Source organism: Mastomys coucha, unplaced genomic scaffold (genome assembly GCF_008632895.1).
Source record: "Mastomys coucha isolate ucsf_1 unplaced genomic scaffold, UCSF_Mcou_1 pScaffold16, whole genome shotgun sequence".
Lineage (NCBI taxonomy): Eukaryota > Metazoa > Chordata > Mammalia > Rodentia > Muridae > Mastomys > Mastomys coucha.
In genome coordinates this window covers 87,021,828-87,042,282 of record NW_022196898.1, presented here as the reverse complement: position 1 = coordinate 87,042,282, position 20,455 = coordinate 87,021,828, and the positions used below count along the sequence as shown (strand labels likewise).

Sequence of the window (20,455 nt, the reverse complement as noted above, 5' to 3'; positions counted from 1 at the left end):
TGATATTTCATCCAACACTGTCCTGGCCCACATTGGTGCTTTCTGAATGCATGTGACAGTAAAGAAGTGAGCCTGCTCAAACCTCAAATAAAATCGCTCTTCCTCTTTTGTTTCTCTTTTGTGGGAACTGCTCCTCCTGACTGGCCTGTCCACCACTGGGGGTGATCTGTGCATTAGCAGGCCAGTTCACCAAGCTCTACAGTTAGTGGGCAGCCTCAGCTGCTCCCATATCTGTTAGAGGGGCTGGCTGGAATCAAGGCTGTCAGGATCAATCAAAATTCAGTCCATTGTCTTGCTTTGGGTCTCCATTGAAAGTGAGGTATTTTATTCAGCAATTTTCCATCTCGTGGTGACACATGGGATTCATGATGGGTGATGGACAGGTGGATGATTAAGTTGTTTTCGAGATAAGAAGTGCTTAGCAGAAGAGTTATGGAGCAAAGCAGCCAATAACGCCATCCACAAGACTAATGGGCGGCACTGACAGACCTAGAAGCGCAGCAGGGAGCACTCTTGGCTCTCTTTCCTGTCCTGGGGTATATTCCCTCTGCATTGGCAGTAGGCAGGGCAATGTCTGTCATAGAATTCGTTTGGAGTCTCAAAGGTAAGATCACCTTGCAGAAATGAGAGAAATGAGAGACTGCACTGCCAGCTCTGTGGAGTCCTGATGACAGCGACATTCCAGTGAAGCACCTGTCGACAGACTTCACAGGAAGAAAACAAGAGAAAAATGAGAAATTCTTAGGGTATGGAGACATAGACTTGTTTGTGTATTAACTTCAACAAAAATACTTCTTTAAAATGACAGAGCCTCCATTTTCTCTCAAGCCCGTCCATAGAAAACCTGCTGGCTGGCTACATTCATTTGATTTCCTAATTTCAGGGTTGTTTCTGGCTTGGAACTTGGCTGCTAGAACTCAGTCATAGCCAGGCAAGTGAGATGCCTGATTTTATGAGACAAGAACGTTTCCCATGAAATAAATCAGATTTAGAGACAGCTGTTCTGATTTGGAGGCGAACAGCAAAGCGCTCCAGCCAGAAACTTGGGCTTAACCTGTGAGCAGCTAAGTGGGATGTCTCAAATGTGAAACCCAAACCAACCCAAATTCTGTTCCTCTAAGAATCTGGGAAGACACAAGCAGAGAGAAAGTGAAACCTGCAAGGTCCCTGTTACTTGTTCTTTGTTCAAATAGGCTTAAACCAACTTCCATCCAGAACATATTTAACAGGCAAAATGAGACAGATTTTCTCCTTGTAGTGTCTTAAAATTGAGTTAATTTGTAGTTCCTCTGTTAGTGACACCTGCTAGTGTGAACATCATTTGGTTGCGATGCATCCTGCTTTGTTTTATAGCTCAATTTCTTATTTTGTACCTGTGTTGTGATTTTTCCAAAACTATTCTAGAGGACAACTTGCAACTTAGATAATCAAGAAAAACAGCACCTTGTGCACACAACCAGAAGCAGAGCCTCTGTATCAGCCAGATTTGCGGCTGTCAGGAGGTCATGGTGCTCTTTGGCTGTTTTAGCCCAGGGCATGGACCATTTCACAGCGAGTAAACATTCATAGCAGTCTATTCAAGTACAGCTTCATTTCTGCTGAAAAATGAGTAATAGAGCCAGCCCCTGGCTGGCACGTGCTTCTCAAATGCTTCATCAGTTCAGCTGGTAGTATTGCTAGCACCCTTCTGTCATAGAGAAACCAAATAAGTAAGGACGGCTCTCACCCACAGCTCTAGAGTACTGCGAAGCACTGCTGGGTAGAGGGGCGGGCAGCGGCAGATGCTCACAGGACCTTCTCTCTTCCGCCAGACAGACTGTTCCTCCCTCATTTCCTCTTCTCCATAAAGAAATGACTGGTTTGACTATGGAGACAAGGAGGGTCTCGCATCCTTGGCGTCCTCTTTTCTAAAACTTTAGTGAGGTCCAAGCTTCAGTCTCCTATCTCTACAAACGCGACTAATGTTCCTAATTGTAACTTACCTGTGTGAACAGCGTACTTTGCCTGTAACCCTGAACACGGTGTCCTAAGATTGGGGACCCAGGCAGTGTCCTAATATGGGGACCCACAATATGGCAATTAATTAAGTTACCAGTTTACAGAAATCAAACCTTAAGCTGTGGTAGTGTGGCACGGCCAGGGCAGTAAAGCTGACATCTAAGTGAGTGCTCCCCGCTCTAAATGTAAAGGAAAGAAAGAACTTACAGTGGTTCCCACTCACACCTCTCTTACCCTCAATGCTCAGGGGCACTGTGCACACAGAAGACAACGGGAGAACCTGGTGCACAAGACTCCAAAGAGGATGGCCAGAGTGAGAGAAACTAAGAAACTGCAAATGGCAGTTGTTATTAAATAAAAATAAAAAAGATGGGAGTCAGAAAACAAACCTCAGAAAGGAACTCTCAGGAGGAACTGTGGAAGCCTGCAAGCTATAGATCTCAAGTCAAAAGTCATTTTGCTACTTGAGGTCTCAGAGTAGTAAAGTCTAGAAAATTTAGGTCACCTGAATATATGTGACAGCTATAAGCAATTTATTTGTTTAAGCCACTTTTTTTATTTACATCATTTAATCACAAGACTATATCTGTGAATAGACTGAATAACAAGAATTTTACTATCCCACGTGCTGCAAACTGGCATACAAAGCCAAGAATTAATTACCCCATGTTATATAGCTGGCAAGGAGTAAAGAGGGATTAGCAAGATATATAAGCAGGATTGAAATAATATATATGTTCTTTGATTCCTGGATGAAGTCAGTAATATATCACTTGGAATTCCTCAGGCCTGCAAACTCTCTTTCACAGAAATAGTCAGCAATGTTTCTTAAACAGGAATAGGAAGTTATTTATATGTAACTGGGTTCAAAAACTAGAGAAATGCTTTAGGGCTTAGTGATAGTGATGTTCAGCCAGAGAGAGAGTGGATCCTTGTAACAGCCATATGATCTTGGATGTGGAGCTTTTCTTAGGGACCTTCAGAAGAGCTTCCATCCCTGTCATGGCATTCACCTTTAAACAGCTTGATGGGGAAAAAAAAACAAATGAAAAAAAAACAAAAAAGCCCCACAAAGGCCCTAAATAAGCCCTAGTCTGACTCCTTACAGAAACTGTTAAAAAATGTGTGTGGTTTAAGCCTCTAATTTTTTCTTTAATAATAGCTCACTAAGCAATATTTACCAATAAAACAATGGGAGGAGAGGCCCTTGGTCCTGTAAAGGTTCTATGCCCCAGTGTAAGGTAATGCCAGGGTCAGGAAGCAGGAGAGGGTGGGTTGGTCAGCAGTGGGAGGGGAGAGGGAACAGGTTTTTTTGTTTTGTTTTTGTTTTTGTTTTTTGTTTTTTTCTGGAGGGTAACCGAGAAAGGGGATACCATTTGGAATGTAAATAAAGAAAATATCTAATAAAAATAACTTTAAAAAACAACTAGAATCCTCTTCTGGGTCAAAGGTGCAAGCATGTTCAACAATTCCTTTCCCCTGATATTCCTGCCCAGCTTCAGTTGCTGGAGAGGATCGCATAAGAAGCACTTACTGTTTGGTCTGGGGTGGTAGGCACGGCCTAACTGTGTTCTCCATAGTCCCCTAGCAGATTTAATACTCAGTTGTCTACTGGCAGGAGCTGCAAGGCCCAAATCATTTATTATGGGGTGTTTAAGAATATTTCTATATTAACAAGTTCTTTTGACATAAGCATTAATGGAGAGCATAATTCAGTCTCAAGGTACCTTAAGGAGCATTTATCCTGAATTGCTTTGCCAAGGCCTGCAATCAGGTGATGGACACTTTCCTCTTACAATGCCTGTAGCCCAGGACTATTATGATGGACAAAGGAAGAGAGTGGAGTCAGGAGAAAGAGATATCAACCTCTCCAATGGTTGCTAGGCAGGTTTCCCATCTACAATGTCCTTTTTATTAATGTATTTTTTATTCGTCCCTTTTTTCTTCTTCGAGTGTTAAAGAGGAGTAAGAAATTGGCTTAATCATTTTCTGAAAAATCAGCTAAATTCTAATGTCGTTTGATTGCATCCAGTCACAAAAATGTCAAGTGCATTTCCATTTAGAGTGCTTGCTTAAACAGCCGTGCAAGTGGGTGACACCCCAAAACGAGCCTACACCACAAGCAAGTTCTGCATTCTTTTCAACACACACTTGCATTAATCCACTCCCTTATTCTGGAAAGTAATGCATTTTTCCAGCACATCATTCCTTAAATGAGGGCGATCCATCATCGCGGGAGATTCACCAGTGAGGCCCATTAATAAAAGCGGACAGCTTCCACGGTCCTTCCGTTGGGAAGGCTTGCTCCTTGGGAAAGCAATGTTTGGTTGTTTGTGCCAAAAATCCAACCCAGATGTTTCCACGAGTTCCCCTTCCCCTGGTGAGACATTTTCCTGGACTGTAATGCATGGCAGGTCTCATTCCAGGCTTCATTAGGACGGAGGCTGTTCATCTTCAAATGATCCACTCAGCATAACTGAATGAGACTGTTCTAAACACTGAGGGATTAAAAATTGTTATATTAACTGTAGGAGACATCCTATTCTCTGATCAGCCCAGCACTATAATGTGATTAAAACCCGCGCATACATCACATATATTCAAATGCCTATTTGATTTGTAACATTATGGTTCAAATGTGGAACATAGTAAAGTTTCAAACTTTTGCCAATTGTTTGTCAGATTCTTAAAATACCCACAAAAGGGGCTGGAGACAATGGTTAAGAGCATTTGTTACTCTTCAGGAGATGAAAATTTCAATTGCCTCAGGGATATCACATGGATCATGACTACCTGTAGCCCCAGATCCAAAGAATCCAATACCTTCTTCTTTCAGATGGTAGGCACTTACACTCATACAGTACAGTCACACACACACACACACACACACACACACACCTCTTGGTTTAATTAATACATAATTAAAAATATAACTGGAATTGTTACATGGACCAAGTCTGCATTACTGAGATCTACAAAAGAAATGAATACTCTGTTTTCAATATTTATTAGCCAAGTAGTGTTTCATTAAATGGAGTTATATGATCCAATTTTTCTCCTAAAACATCCATGTTTTTATTCCACAGTCATGTAACATTGCCAACACAGAGAGCACTATTTTTTGTACATACTTTAGTCACTAAATCTAGGTATTGTGTATCAGAAGCAGGTTTCTACATAGTAAGTTCTCCAACAGAACATTTTGAAATCAATGAAAAGTTATATTTATCTGTTTCATGCTTGTTTAACCTATAAAATGATTGAAATGCTACCTTATCCTGTTGAACAAAATAATATTGGAAATAAAATATCAATTATAAGCTAGCAAATATTAAAGTTATGTTTGTGCATTTGTGTTTGTGTGTGTGAGTGTGTATATGTGTGTGTTTGTGTATATGGGTGAGTATGTGTGTGTATGTGTGTGTGTGACAGAGAGAGAGAGAGAAAGAGAGAGAGAGAGAGAGAGAGAGAGAATACCTAGGAAGGTATAAAGAAAGTGAATAGGGCAATAACTTCTCTTTTCTTGTTGTGATTCTTTGGCAAACAGTTTCAAGGTAATTCAGTCAAGGAAAATCTATTGAGAAAATCTGTATGGATAGATTACATAGATAGCAGTCAACTTACATTGGTGAGCTATATTTGAAGCAGGATCCATGAAATTCTGAGTAGTAACTGTGCTGAGTATTTAATTGCACCACGTTCTGAGGTATGGGAAGAGTTTTCCGAGGGTCTTACTGTAAACCCAGATTTAAGATCAAGAAGTCATGTGTGTCTATCTCACAAAGAAAGCCTGCCATGAAGGAGCTGCCGATTCACACATCATCACAAAGAACTGTATTGAAAAAGTAAATGGAATCCATAAAGGCTGAGTGTGGAAAAAAAAAAAAAGCACGGTATGAAACAAAGGAGGGAACTTGGAATAGACTAATTTATATGATTGATATTTTTCTCAAAATTTCATGAAGTCAGCTATGAATTTTATAGTGTCCCAAAGCACTAGAGTTCAAATTAACTCTAGCTTTGATGGCTATGTCCCAAAAAGTCACAACTGGAGTTAAAAATGTAGCAAATTGCAATAGAGCAGGGCACAGCATCCAAACAACTAGAAAAGTAGGCAAGTTAAACCATCATTGTTTCATGGCAAATAAGTGAATGCAGGGAACTAAGTATGTAAAAAAAGAAATTGGGGTTCACAAAATCCTTTATATTTGAGCAGCTGTTTCACCCCAACAGAACAGTAAGAGGAGTTGAAAGGTTCCAGAGATAAATTTGTGAAACTGCACTGTAGCACAGAGGGAAGGGCAGAGTCGCTCCTCTGAGAAACACTGGCCCTTCTTCCAGGTACAGCAATGGGCCTGAGAGCCCGAGACTTAGGCTTCAGGACTGAATTCTGAAGAGCATGGGTAGCCAGTGGAGAGAGCTCTGCAGTGACCTAGAAAGCTAGAGAGTGAGAGCAAATGAAAAGGAGATTATCAACCACTTGCCAGTGCTCATCTCAAGCCTTGCTAAAGAAGGGCATCTTCAGCAGGTTCTTCAAAGCATTTGAAGCGATTATTGAAAGGTGTTTAACTAAAGCTGCATGGAAACCCAGATGGAGGTCAAATAGAGAATAATCTGCTGTGGTCCTCCTCACTAAAGGATAAAAACCAAAGGGCAATTCTGGTCTCAATGATAACACTTACTTTGGTTTCTTTCTTCTTTAGCTATGTATCTCATCAAAATAAATAATAATGAAAAGAGAGAAGGACAAGCAATGGACCTTCAGTAAAAGAGAAGAAACAATGAAATGGATATCTCTGCAGGTGTAAATATCAAGCAGGAGCTTAAAATGAACCAGGAAAAACATGTCTAGAGGAAGAGGCAGGCAACATGCATAAACACAGAGTTTTTGCAGAGGGGCAAACACTGTATAGGCAAAGTGAATGAAAAAATCAAGAAGTATAGAACACAGAATCATAATTCTCCTACAAACCTGACATCAGTCATAATAAAAAAACCATGAACTTAAAGATCACTGTCAGCAGAGATTATCCACAGAACAAACCAACATGAAAGGAAGGGAAGGGGTCAGAAAGCCAGAAATCTGTGGGTCATCCTCAAAGAGTGCTTGCCTGGGTCCCCGAGGTCCTAGAACAGACACTTAGAAATTGCTGGTCCTGAAAACTCTGGCCCCACACTGACACCTACATGATAGCCAAATGCAAGCACGCTGCCTTCCTTTGGCATGCTTCTTCTACTTCAGGTCTGCTACTTTGCAAACAGGCCTGTTAATTACTCAACGGATGCCTACTAAAAACTGATAACTTGCCCATCTCTTTTCTTTCTCAAAGCTGAAAGATAAAGATCAGAGTGACAGAGGTGCCCATCTGTCAGGCCTTTACAAGTACTGCTCCAGGCCTCCAGTGTGCTATACCAACAGTCACTTATACCTAAAGTCACCTTGGTCTCCATGGATAGTAAATGATGAATGGCAGGTAGCATGGTATCCTTGCTCTGCTTTTCACAATCTCTCCTCTATTTAATTAAAATATTGGGATAAATGGCCAAGCTTAGCCATTCTTGGAGCAAGTAATTTTTGCCCTAAAACTCCAATTAGAATACCAGAGGTTAGAAAATAGATTCTTGGAGAGTAGGGAGGATACAGAGATGGCTCTACAGCTCCAAGCAGTGGCTACTCTTGCAGAGGATCCAAGTTTGAGTCAGAGCATCCACATGGTAGCTCACAACTACCTATAGCACCAGGTTATCCAATATCCTCTTCTGGCCTGTATAGGTACCAGGCATGCATGGGGAAACATAGATGTATATGCAGGCAAGACATCCATACACATTTAAAACAGCCTTAGAAATAAAACATATACGGTGCCAGAAGGAATTATGGCTTCAATTTTCTCCAAAGAAATAAATCACGGCAACCCACAAGCTGAGGAAGACATCAGTAAGCCTCACAGCATAAGTGTAAGGGAAATGATCTAAGTGGTTCCAGCATAGTGAGCTGGTGAAAAATAAAGACAAAGAGAAGAAAGTCTTAGAAGCAAACAGAGAAAATGGGTGCATACACACTTGGCTGCCACTGGCTTCTCACCCAATACAGGAAGGGTCAAGAACATGTAACGACATCTTTAAAGTACTGAAGGAAAGACACAATAGAGCTTTGCAGTAGAATTCTAGAATTCTCCATCAAGTGAAAATATTTCTCAAAGGCAAAAGATTTTCAGAGTAACAGAGGCTGAGAACACTCCTCCCTTGGCTACCAGGACTGATCACCACACTGACATAGCCTCCCGAAAATGGTAATGTTTAGAAGGACTCAGACTAAATGACCAGATAGTATAAAATTATGAGTAAATGTTACATAGGAGTTTTATTTACATGGACATGTAAATTTAGCTTTAATTTTTTTTTTGTTTTTGTTTTTGTTTTTCGAGACAGGGTTTCTCTGTGTAGCTCTGGCTGTCCTGGAACTCACTCTGTAGACCAGGCTGGCCTCGAACTCAGAAATCCGCCTGCCTCTGCCTCCCAAGTGCTGGGATTAAAGGCGTGCGCCACCACCGCCTGGATGAATAATGACATATTAAAGCAATGCCTCTAGTATATATAGAAATAAAATACATGACAGTAAGATCACATTCTATGTTGTGCTTTTTTACTTTGTTAATAAAATAGGGAACTATTTATACACATGTTGTTATAAATTAGTGATAGCTATTATGTCATGTGAAGCTATGGCTATAAAGCTGATGCAGGTGATAAAACAGCAAACTATAATATGTGATGTTTACTAAACAACACATGAGTGAGGTGTGTTACAAACACATTTCAAATTAGCAGAATAAAGTATGAATGTGACAAACCCTACAGTATTGATAATTATATACAGTTAGGAAAGACTAATTGGACAAACCACAGTGACTTCTTCAACATGTTTTATGAAACAAATATACACAAAAGTTTTTACTTTGACTCTCTGAAGAATACTTAATGGACTGACCACTTGGTGTTGGCTAGCTAGGTGATGTGTTATTCCCTGAGGGAGGACTATTTCTCCCTCTCTTGGCATTCCTTGACTGCCTGTAGTTCTTTGCTGGAGTTGAGGCCTCATGAGCTTTCCCCTCCATGTTAGAATGTCTACTGTTGTGTTCCTTGATCGGGTCATGTTTAGTCAGCCATGACACTGAGACTATGTGGAAGTAGCTTCTCAGACATTTCTAGGAGACACAGTCTCACAGCAAAATTCCTGCTTCTCTGGCTTTTACAGCCCCGCTCTTCAGCAATGATCGCTGAGACTTGGATGTAGTTGTGTTCTTGTATTCTGTGGGACTATTCACAACTTTGTATTTTGATAAGTTTAGGGTTTCTATAAATATTATCCTACAAATATACAAGTAGTGTTATCTGCACTGAGTGGATTATTATTTTACTCAGGAAAGTATACACACACACACACACACACACAAAGAAAGAGAGAGTAAAAGAAAGGGAGAGAGAGAGAGAGAGAGAGAGAGAGAGAGAGAGATGCCATGAATTTGTAAGGGAATAGGGCAGGGGGTTTTGTGGAAGAAGGGGAAGGGAGAAATTAAGTAATTGCATTATAACCTCAAGAAATAATTTTTAAAGATTACCTTATGGAAACCACTATAGTCCATACAACATTTTTAAAGTTTCAGATTCTGATATCCACATCAATAAAATAATATCTGATCATGAGTGTTTTTATTACATTATCAATAAGCAATGGGTATGTTTTATGTATAATTCACCCTCTCTATTTGGAAAATGTTTTCTCTGTAAACTGATCATATAATCAAAATAATTTCATTGTTGTATTTATACAAAGCAATGCATTTTTCTAAACATGTTTCTAAATAGATTTCTATACATGTCTTGTTCAGAAAAGTGGAAGTTGAAGAATTATGTGAAATGAAAGTGAAGTTCTTTGAGTCACTCTAGATACCTTTACATTTAACATTAGCATATCAATCTATATTTACTTGGATCAAAACCAAATTAGGCATATATGTTCATATTTGTAAATTGTTACACACACGCATTTGTGACTATACTGACTTGTGATCTAATTTATTCACATTATCAGCTATAGAAGACAGCCATGTTTCAGGAAGGTAATATCTGTATTACTGTAGGTAATATCTGGCATTTATAACATGTGTATAATATCTGGCATTTATAACATGTGTATGCTGGCATTTTTCTCAGTACTTCACAATGACTCGCTGATTTTTTTTCCTGTCAATAATGATTACCTTACTTTACTCATGAGAAATTGAAGACTAACAAGTTCAGCTGAATTGTCAAAGCTCCTATCACATGGAGTAACAGTGGCTCTTACTCTTCTGAAGCCACCTCGCAGCCTGCTCTGTGTATATATGCCTTAGCTTATTGATCTATTTGTGGTCATTTAAACTTATTTTACTTATCAATGCTGCAATCAGCATTCTTGGTTCCCTGGTATGTGGGAGCCTTCTAGACCTAAGGAACAGTGCCTTTCTCAGGGACAGTGTAACCCTCCTGCCTTGAGGCCTGCCTCTCATAACCACACCTCTCTGCCCACCTCCTGCCACTCCACGCCTTGCTCCTGGTTCCAGTTACATCGGAAGTCCCATCTCTACAGAGACAAAAAGAAGTCGCTGATTGGGCTGGCATGCTGAAGAACTTGTGGGAGGGGTTTACCTCACCTATTCTAACTGTTGGCTGGTAACAAACAGGCATTAAATTCAAGATGGCTGAGCAGTCACTACTCCTGTCTAATTTTTTTAAACCTTCCATGTGGACAGGTATAACTTTGGCCACCCTATTTTCTTCCAAACTCTCTTCTACTGTTGCTTTTCCTTCTAGCTCCATTTCCCAGAATAACCCTTTCTTTAACATTACTGCTGGGCGGTAACAGGACAGAAAATGCAAAGCATAATAAACAATTTACTTAAGAACATATCTTTTATGTGGAATCAAACAATGAGGCATCTCTAGCCCCAAATGCCTCCATATCCAATTCTCATAGTATGTACACTAAGTTAATAGTCCCTCTACCTTGTATCTTCCCAAGGGCGAAAACATGGCAAATGAAGACTACAGCAGTAGAATTAGTCAGGCTAGCTGACACTGGACCCCTCCCCTCTGCTGTCTGTCTTTCCATCCAAACTCTTAGAGGGGAGGGAGAAGAGCCTTGACTGTAACTTCTGCTAGCACCCCTGACTTCTGCCTCCTTCATCTTACTATTTCTTTTTTTTCTTTTTCTTTTAAATTAGATATTTTCTTGATTTACATTTCAAATGTTATCTCCTTTCCTGGTATTCCCTCTGAAAACTCCCTATTCCCTCCCCCTGCTTACCACTCCACCCTCTCCTGCTTACTGGCCCTGGCATTCCCCTACTCTGAATCATAGAGCCTTCACAGGACCAAGGGCCTCTCCTCCCATTGATGACCAACAAGGCTATCCTCTGCTACATATGCAGCTGGAACCATGAGTCCTACCATGTGTACTCTTTGGTTGGTGGTTTAGTTCCTGGGAGCTCTGGGAGTTCTGGTTAGTTCATATTGTTGTTCCTCCTATGGGGCTGCAAACACCATATTTCTTAATGTGGTCCTTCCTGAAGTTTATTGTGTGCCCTCTTGTCTCAAAGAAATGCAACTAATACATTTCTTTTCAATGGAACAAGTTCTCTGTGTGAAAATTTTGTGATTCTCATCAATGAAAATATTGCAGGTCCACATGAGAAAATTATCCTTGAAGACCTGAATACTTAAAAAAAAACCTTCAATCATCATTCATCTCATTATTAGAATTATATGCAACTTTTCATGCCAGATATTTCTTTCTTTCTTTTCTCCCCTCAGAGGATTTGAACTTCCTTTACCTCTTTCAGAGCACCATTGCATATCTGTGGTTGAATTGGGATACTGAGATTTCAAGTTAATCAGTGCTCTCAAAAGGAGTCCTCATGCTCTTTGTAACTTAAATGGTTAAAACCAAGTTTCTAGTTTATATGTGGGATATGTCCTCTGAGAGAAGAATACCTGCCTGGAACATGGGGAAAATGGATAACTAAGTCCCAAAGTGTGTTATGCTTTCCTGTTCTGCACTGTAGAGCTGTCAGTCAGAGCCAGCTGTCTCTTAGAGGAGGCTATCAGGGATGCTGCACGGAACAAGATTGCTCATAGGCTCTCCCGAAGACAAACAACTGAGGAACTTTCCTCAAGACCTTTGCAGATGATAGATCAGAAAATCTGGTTACAGACATCTGATAGAACTGCTTAACAAATTAAGGAAGCTTGTTGACAAACTTAGGTTGCCATTTAATAAGAGAAAATCCTAATGATTACTAGAAATTGCGCTAAAGAAGTCACATGCAGGGTAAGGAGTTCTTGGAACCCATGTGGCCAGGCATCGTCCTTTCCTGCGTACTAGTCCATACACAGAACTTCCAAGCAGGCAACAAGGCAGAGCTCCTTATTTGCAAAAGACTTAGATCAGTCATCAGTTTTTCAGAATATTACAAAGGAATTTAATGATCATGATGAGCTAGTTAGTTTTTGTCAGCTTACTATACATAGAGTTATCAGGGAAGAGGCTATCTCAATTGAGGAGTTACCTCCATCAGATTGGCTTGGGGACGTGTCCAGGCCACTGTGGGCAGTATAAACTCTAGGCAAATGGTTTTGAGTTGTATATTAAAAAAATGAAGCAAACTGATGAAACCATTCATAAGAATCCAGTGAGCAATGTTCCACAACGGCATCTGCTTCCAGGTCTGGGTCTACGTTCTTGCTGTGAGTTCCTCTATGACTTCCCTCAGTGATAAGCTGTTACTTGGAGGTAGATACTGAAATAAACCTTTCCCTCCACAAGTTGCTATTGGTCAGTGTTCCACATAGCAACAAAAAGCAAAAGAAGAGATTATAATGATTCCTGGATCTAAAATGATACCTCAAAAAATACTTTCTAAAAAACATCACTCTTTCTTGGTAATAGTTCCTAGAATATCAAATAATATTTTGCTTTGTTAAAAAGAAGAGAGAAAAATGAGACCAGTGGGATGTCTCAGTGTAGAAGGGCCCTAACCAGACAAGGGGATATGATCCCCAGAACCCATGGTAGTAGAAGGAGCAAACTCCTACAAGTGTCCTCTGGCATCCATACCTATCCATACCATATATGCCCTTTCACAAACATGCATGTATACATATATACACATACAAATATATGTAAAACTAAATTTGAAAAGAATAGATTCTATCTGTAAAGATGTTATGGTAAACTTCATGGAGATTTTAGTTGCTTAACACATGGTTTTAAATGTAGAATATTTCTAAACATAGATACTGGCTAAACAAGATCCTTAGGCTGTAATTCGTTCATTGAGCCATGTTAACTTCAACAATGGTGTATTTAGCATCAAGTTAAAAATCTTGAAAGATCTAAACCAACAAAAATCCACTGCATGTTAATCCTATAAATTTCTGTGGACTGAGTTTTTCCCCAGAGTTGAATGAGTAATAGCCAGAAGCTGAAAAAGATGTCCCTCGACTGAAGAATGGATACAGAAAATGTGGTTCATCTACACAATGGAATAGTACTCAGATATTAAAAAATGAGGACATCATGAATTTTGCAGGTAGATGGATAAAACTAGAAAATATCATTGTGAGTGAGGTAACCCATACCCAAAAGGAGATGCATGGTATTAATTAAGTGAATATTAGCCAAAAAGTTTAGAGTACACAGGATACAACTCACAGACTGTAGGAAGCTTAACAAGAAAGAAGACCCAAGTGTGGATATCTGACATCCACTTAGAAGGGGAACAAAATAATCATGGAAGGCGAGAAACTGGGTAGGAGAGGGGAGGGGGAGGGGAAAAGGAGGGGCAGGTCCAGGTATGGGATGCCCACAGGGCCAGGAGAATGAATCAAAACATGCAGTAGTGAGGGTTAGGGGGCAGGGTGAACCTCTAGAAAATCCTAGAGACCTGGGATGTGGGAAGCTACCAGGACTCAATGGATGTGTCATTAGCCAGAACGTTTAACAGTGGGGATATAGAACTGGAAGGGACCAACTCTAGTAGATAGATATGGGCTCCAGTTGAGGCAGGTGACTACCCACCGATTTTCAAAAATTTTAACCCAGAATTGTTCCTGTTTAAAGGAAATGCAGGGACACAAATGGAGAAGAGACTGAAAGAAAGGCCACGCAGTGACTGCCCCAACTTGGGATTCATCCCATGTATGCACACCAAATCCTGACACTATGTTTGTCTTTACCTCACAGGACTCTGTGCGAATTAACATATCAATACATGTTAGACTGTCGTGTGGCAAGAATTTAAAAATTGCTATTTAGTATAAAAATGAACATTACACAAACAATATTAATTTGAGGTTTAATCAAAGATTTAAAAGATACTAGCTAAGTTTTCTATTATTTTTGAGAAATAAAGATACCATATGATATAAGTATTCATCTGCTCAAAAAACGACTATGCATTCAATAGAAATAACACTTTAGATTTTGAGTAATAATCTTTTTCCAGGCTGGCGAAATGCAACAGATTTCCGTACCTGTGGGGTTGAGGCATACTGGCAATGAGTCAGATAGCTGATAATCTACAACTTAGTTCAGCTATGATGGTTAGTACATTAAATGAAGCAAATGCATGAAGTTGCAGCTATCCTTGGCAACAGAAGCTGTCCATAACTTGACATCATGAGTGGTGTGACTAGAAGTACATGCTGCCACTCCCATCTTAACTCAAAAACAGAACGGCTTTCATCAGAACATAAGACAAACACATGTTAAAGGGTTTTTTTCTAAAGCTGCCTTATCTTTTTAAGCTGTCCCCAAAGAGAAACACAATTGCCTCCTGTCTCACTTAAATTTCATGACATTAAATGGCCTTACACCATGGTAGCAACTAAAGACAAAGCATTAAACTTACAGTTCAGTGTAATCTGGAAGTTTCATGTACTTTGGACACATTCCTCACTGATAAAACCATTGTCATCTCACTAGGATTTTCACAAACTGTTCTGTACTCCACACTGTAAAGAGGGTATAGAGACAGCAACCATCTTACCCTTTCATTTTGATCTTAGCCGTCCTGCAAAGGCATGTGTGTTAAAGGCTTGGTCGTTAGCTTCCTTCTGGCATCACTGCAGTGTGGTAAGATCTTGGAAGGTAGGGCCTACTTTGAGGCATGCCCTTGGCAAGGACAGTGGCATGTAAGTCTCCTCTCTCCTTTTTGTGCTATCATGCTGCTCTGAGCTGAGTCTTTTCTTTATGGTGCCTGCCCACCATCAATGCTGAGTCCTACCAACTGACATCATCAGAGCTACACGACCAATGACAAGACCTTCTAAAAAGTCTTCCTGAAATTGTTTGTCCTTGTTTTTGTCCAAGTGCTACAAACTTGACATATCTTTCTTTGAGTTTCATACTGCATGTGTCTTCAATACATTTAAACTTTTTTATGTCATTCCCTGTTAATTTGTTTTCAGCTTAACATACAATTAATAAATATTCAATAGGAAAATTTGAAGTTCTCTACCCTGTGTACATATAGGCAAATTAAATCTTACTGAGCTACTCATTTCATATTTTTAAAATTAAATATATATGTATATTAAATTTCATACAATGTGTGTTGATTATATTTACTGCCCAGATCTCCCAGATCCACTCCGTTCTCTGTGTATACAACTTTGTGTCCTTGTCTTCTTAACCCATCAAGTCCAATGTGTACTACCCATATATCCTTGGATGTGTGGGCTTCCACAAAGCATAGTCCACTGACTATGGACTACACTCTTAGAGAAAAATGACTTTCCCTTTTCTAGAAGCTGTCAATTAATAATAGCTCCTCACTTGAAGTAGGACTTTATGCCCATTTTTCCTCTATGCTCTGAGATGTGGTCTAACTTGAGCTTTCACAGGTCTTATTCATTCTGTAACAGTCTTTGTGAGTTCCCAAGTTCATGTGTTCTTTCGTGTTCTATAAAAGTCTAATATGGAACAAAATTCTTATTCTATATATCCATAAACACACAAATACAAAAACAGTTATAATGGAGTTACTGTTGGGAGCCATTTTGCCTGCTTCTGTAAAAGCCTGTCTGTCAGGCAGAGTCAGGTCAGGTCAGGGTCTACTGACAGATTTCCTGGCCTGCTGATGTATGAAACCATAAGAGGGGATACACTTGAAGCTCAAGGTGAGGGGCTGAATGTTGTGTTGATCTTGGAGGAAGGAACAGGGCAGAATAGGGAGACCTCTGGATGGGTACAGATATCGAATGCACATCAGCCATTGCCTCTGCTGGCTTGTGACTGTTTCCCACGATACTGTGAAATACATAAAGCCTAAGAGAATTAAACTGGAGATTGCCGCAGTACTGACTTGACAACCCTCCTGATTTCTAACCTTTGTCTCTGAATCTTCTTTTCTGTCTTTCCTAAAATCCTCATTCCTCCCTCAGAGGTTTATATAGGTTGGACTGGTACAAGTTACCCTGTAACATGATAACAATGCCCTGCTAGATACCACAAGTTAAGAGATATAGAAACCCAATGCCAAGAATGGGAAGCTTTGTGGGGGAGGGTTGTGGGAAGGTCTCACATACCTCCCAAACATTACAGACTATTGCCAGTGTTTTTGGCTACTATGCTGGTTGGATTTTATCAACCTGACATAAACTTATCTTAATCCAGAAAAATCTCCATAAGACTCGTCTATAAGCTGGTCTGTGGAGGCATTGTCTTGATTGAGGACTGATATAAGAAGGTCTAGTGCACTGTGGGTAGTGCCTCTCCTAGGCAGGTGCTCCTGAATTGTATAAGAAAACAGGCTGAGAAATCCATGGAAAACAAACTAGCCAGGAAGTAACATCTCTCTGCTTCTGTTTCTGCCCCAGTGTTCTGCCTTGAGATGTTGCTTTGATTTCCTTCATAGTAGTCTATAGCTGTCAGGTGAAATAAGCTCTTTCTTGCCCAAATTTCTTATTTTCATTGTCTTAATAACAACAGAGGCATACTAGGACAGAAGTTGATACCAGGTTCATGAGGATATGCTATCGCAGAATTGACCATATAGGTTTGGGGAAGGTTGGTGTGTGTTGGTAAGCTTTAGGCTAAGAAAACCATTGAGAGCTCAGAGCTTAATTAGCTATTGTGAAAACAAAAGATAATGATGAAAGCTATTCAAACAGTGGAGGCCTGGCTTGTGAACGTTCAGAAGGAAGTCTGAGAGTTCTTCAAGACTCTATCAGTTTGTTGATGTGATATTTTAATTGAGATTATGCGGTCTAGTCATCTGGGACAAGGATTAGTACCAACACCATTGAGGTGGAATCTTTTGAATGTCTTTCCTTCGGATCAATACATAGACAAAGTGGTCCAAAGGAGGTCAAGGCTAAATTTTATGCTGGTGGTTGAACTTGGTAACTTGTAAGAGTTTCTCAGATGGTACTGGTTTGGTAACATGATGGGTAGGTATATAGAGAGAACCCATGCTGCCACCTGGAAAAGCCAGAGGAGGCCATTGATGATGGCACAGCCTCAGTTGCATTGGTGATCCCAGGACTGGAGTTCCAGAAGAAAGTTGGGCTTGGCACCATGTGTCCAAGTCCCTGAAGAGAGGGCAGAAAGCTGCTAGTGAAGATGTGACTGTGGAGACACCAGCCTATTGGAGATGCTCATATAGTGGGATGACCCCAAAACACAACAGGAACTACAAAGTGGAACCATCCTGAGCCTAGGGTAACATTCAGGTGACAGAGCTAGAGAAGTAGAACCACCCAGTGTTTATGGAGCTTGGAGGATTGTGAACTCGTCTCATGGAATCAAGCACTAACCTTTCGATATTGTTGAAGGTTGGTCTTGTATTGGATTATGATTGTGCTCTGGATTTTCCCTCTTGGACTATGAAAGTATTTAACTTTTAAGTATTACACAATTGAGAGACTTTGGACTTTCAAAAAGATGTTGGATATTTCAAACAAAATGAGTTTTAAAGACTTTTAAAAAGACTATAAGATTTTTACATTCTGTTTTGTTTTATTTTCTGATGTTAAATTAAATCCAAAATTGGGAATAGTCAGAAAGGGAAGTTTGTGGTTTAAGAAGTGATGTGTTTGTGTACCAAGTTGACAAATGGGGTTCTTGTGCTGAGCAGTAGAACTTGACACAAAACTAGACATGTTTGGGAAGAAATCTCTTAATTAATAAAAAACTTCTGTAAGACTGGCCTGCAAGCAAGTCCATGGGGCATTGTACTGATTAATGAATGATTCATGTAGAAAGGCTCAGCCCAGGTATTGAGGGCAATACCTCTCCCAGACTGGTTCTAGTTTGTATAAAGGGCTGGCTAAGCAAGCCAAGGAAAGCAAGCTGACAAACAATATTCCTCCATGGTCCCTGTTTCAGTTTCTGACTCCAGATCCAAGCCTTGAGTCCATGCTCTGACCTCCTTTCATAATTATCTACAACCTAAAGTTGAAATAAATCCTTTCCTCTTGATATTGCTTCCAGTTATGGTTTGTATCACAACAATAGAAGCCTAACTAGAAAAGTTACCCTTCAGAACTTGATTTTAAGACCGTACTGCTAAAGATACCACATTCTTGCAGCACAGAACATATAGTTATAAACGTGATACTAACCTGAAACCACCATTTCTACTGGCTTTCTTTATTGTGCTGAAAAGTGTTATTCAGGGGACTAGAGGAGAAAGTAATTATCAGTCTTATGCAGTTGTGAATCCTGTAAGCTATGTTCACCGCTGTAGCCATGACACAAATATCATAGATATAACCAACCACTTTCTGATTTAGTTGAAGTCCTACTGCACAAGATGAATCCCATACCTGGCAATATTATGGAGAAAAGAACCAATGACTAGACAAGTCATAGATCTTTGGGGGAAAAAATCACTACTATTATTGTGCTTAATGGACATAGTATTACAATGACTCCTAATGGCTTCTTGGTATATTCAGAGAGTAATGCACCTCTCGTTCCTTATCAGAGAAGTTTCTGTTTGCAGAGATGGTAAATAACACAAAGACTCACAGCTGTCCAAAGTGCATAAAATAGGAGACTGAGAGATTTTCAAACCTAAATGGGACATCTATACAAATGTCCTATTCCCAAGGCTCATGAATCATTACAGAAGAGAGGTTAGAATGTGTAACAACCAGAAGCAGTGGATGAATATAAGCTACTTATTTCTAAATAATCTCTCCCCCACCTCATCATTAATATACATTAGGCACATGGCCTTCAACATATTAAGCAAATTCTCTACCAAATGGATAATCCAAATACCTTTTGTATAAATTCTTAAGTTCTATTACCCCAAACACTAGGTTAAACTATTTCAAAGATGGAGAGATTTCTTTTAAAATCAATCAAAAATCCTTTCCACTAAGGTCAATATTTCTATATTAAAAATTGTTCTGGGTGGTGCTGCTGGGTAGACACCCAGAGACTTGCCTGCCATGTGCCCCACTGGTGAGGGAACCACTGAAGTGTGCAAGTGTGTGGTGAAGAGATGGGAGAGCAACAGAAGTGGAATGGTTTTAGCACCAAGAAGAGGGGGAGTTCTAAAGATGAAAGAGTGATGAGGGACAGCCTGATGTGAATAGCTGGTGCTGTCACCTGAGGCCATGGTGGAGACCCAGCTTGTGCTGCAGCTGAGGACCATGGCCCATGTTACCACTAAAAGCCACGTGGACATCCTCCTGGTCTGGGCTGTTGCCTGGGATCATGTTGATGTTTAAGGGCTGCTCAAAATTGGGCCTGCACTTCACTGGCTGCATCATTTGGAAAAGTGGGCCCTACACCTTACCTAGACAGCACAGTGGAGCTGAGCTGACCCTGATTTGAGAGGGGTAGTCAGGTGATCTGGCCCAAGGGCATGAGAGCAAGAGCAGGAAAACTGGCCATGTCCCTTGTCTTCCAGGTGCGTAAGCTGGACCCTAGTGCACAAGAAAGCAAGAGCTGGCCCTGCCCCCTTGTTATCCATGGCACTTGGGTGAGCTATCTGTAGCAGTGTTGGAGAACAGGTTCCAGTGTTGTGAATGCAAGAGAGCTGATGGGCTGACCAACTCAGCTATTCCTCAGGCCCAGATATAAGATTTCAAGTTGACCTACCCCAACACCTATCCCATTTATGAACATTGGAGATCATGAATATGGTCAATCCTATATATTCAAAGCAGCAGGATCACCATGACACAAGGTAACAATACACTATCCAAGAAGAGTCCCAATGAGGATCAAGTATTGACTGTATGGCAGAAGGCAGAGGTCTGAAACCAGACCAATGACTCATTTCAAGAACATTTGCAGGTAAAGATGTGTAGACAAAAGGGCATACTGTGTGACACACTAGCATCTTACAGCTTCCTCAACAAGATGGTTTTTGTTGTTGCTTCTTCTTTTGTTTTG

The 20,455-nt window shown here is 40.2% G+C and overlaps 1 long non-coding RNA gene across 1 annotated transcript in view; it reads right to left on the bottom strand.

Annotated features, from left to right (window-relative positions):
- Positions 1 to 297: 297 nt before the first annotated feature.
- The window catches only part of LOC116093858, a 28,486-nt gene continuing 8,328 nt past the window's right edge, over positions 298 to 20,455 (bottom strand). The window contains exon 2 of the long non-coding RNA XR_004119860.1: positions 298 to 704. This is a non-coding gene — a long non-coding RNA (uncharacterized LOC116093858). The remainder of the gene's footprint in view (positions 705 to 20,455) is intronic.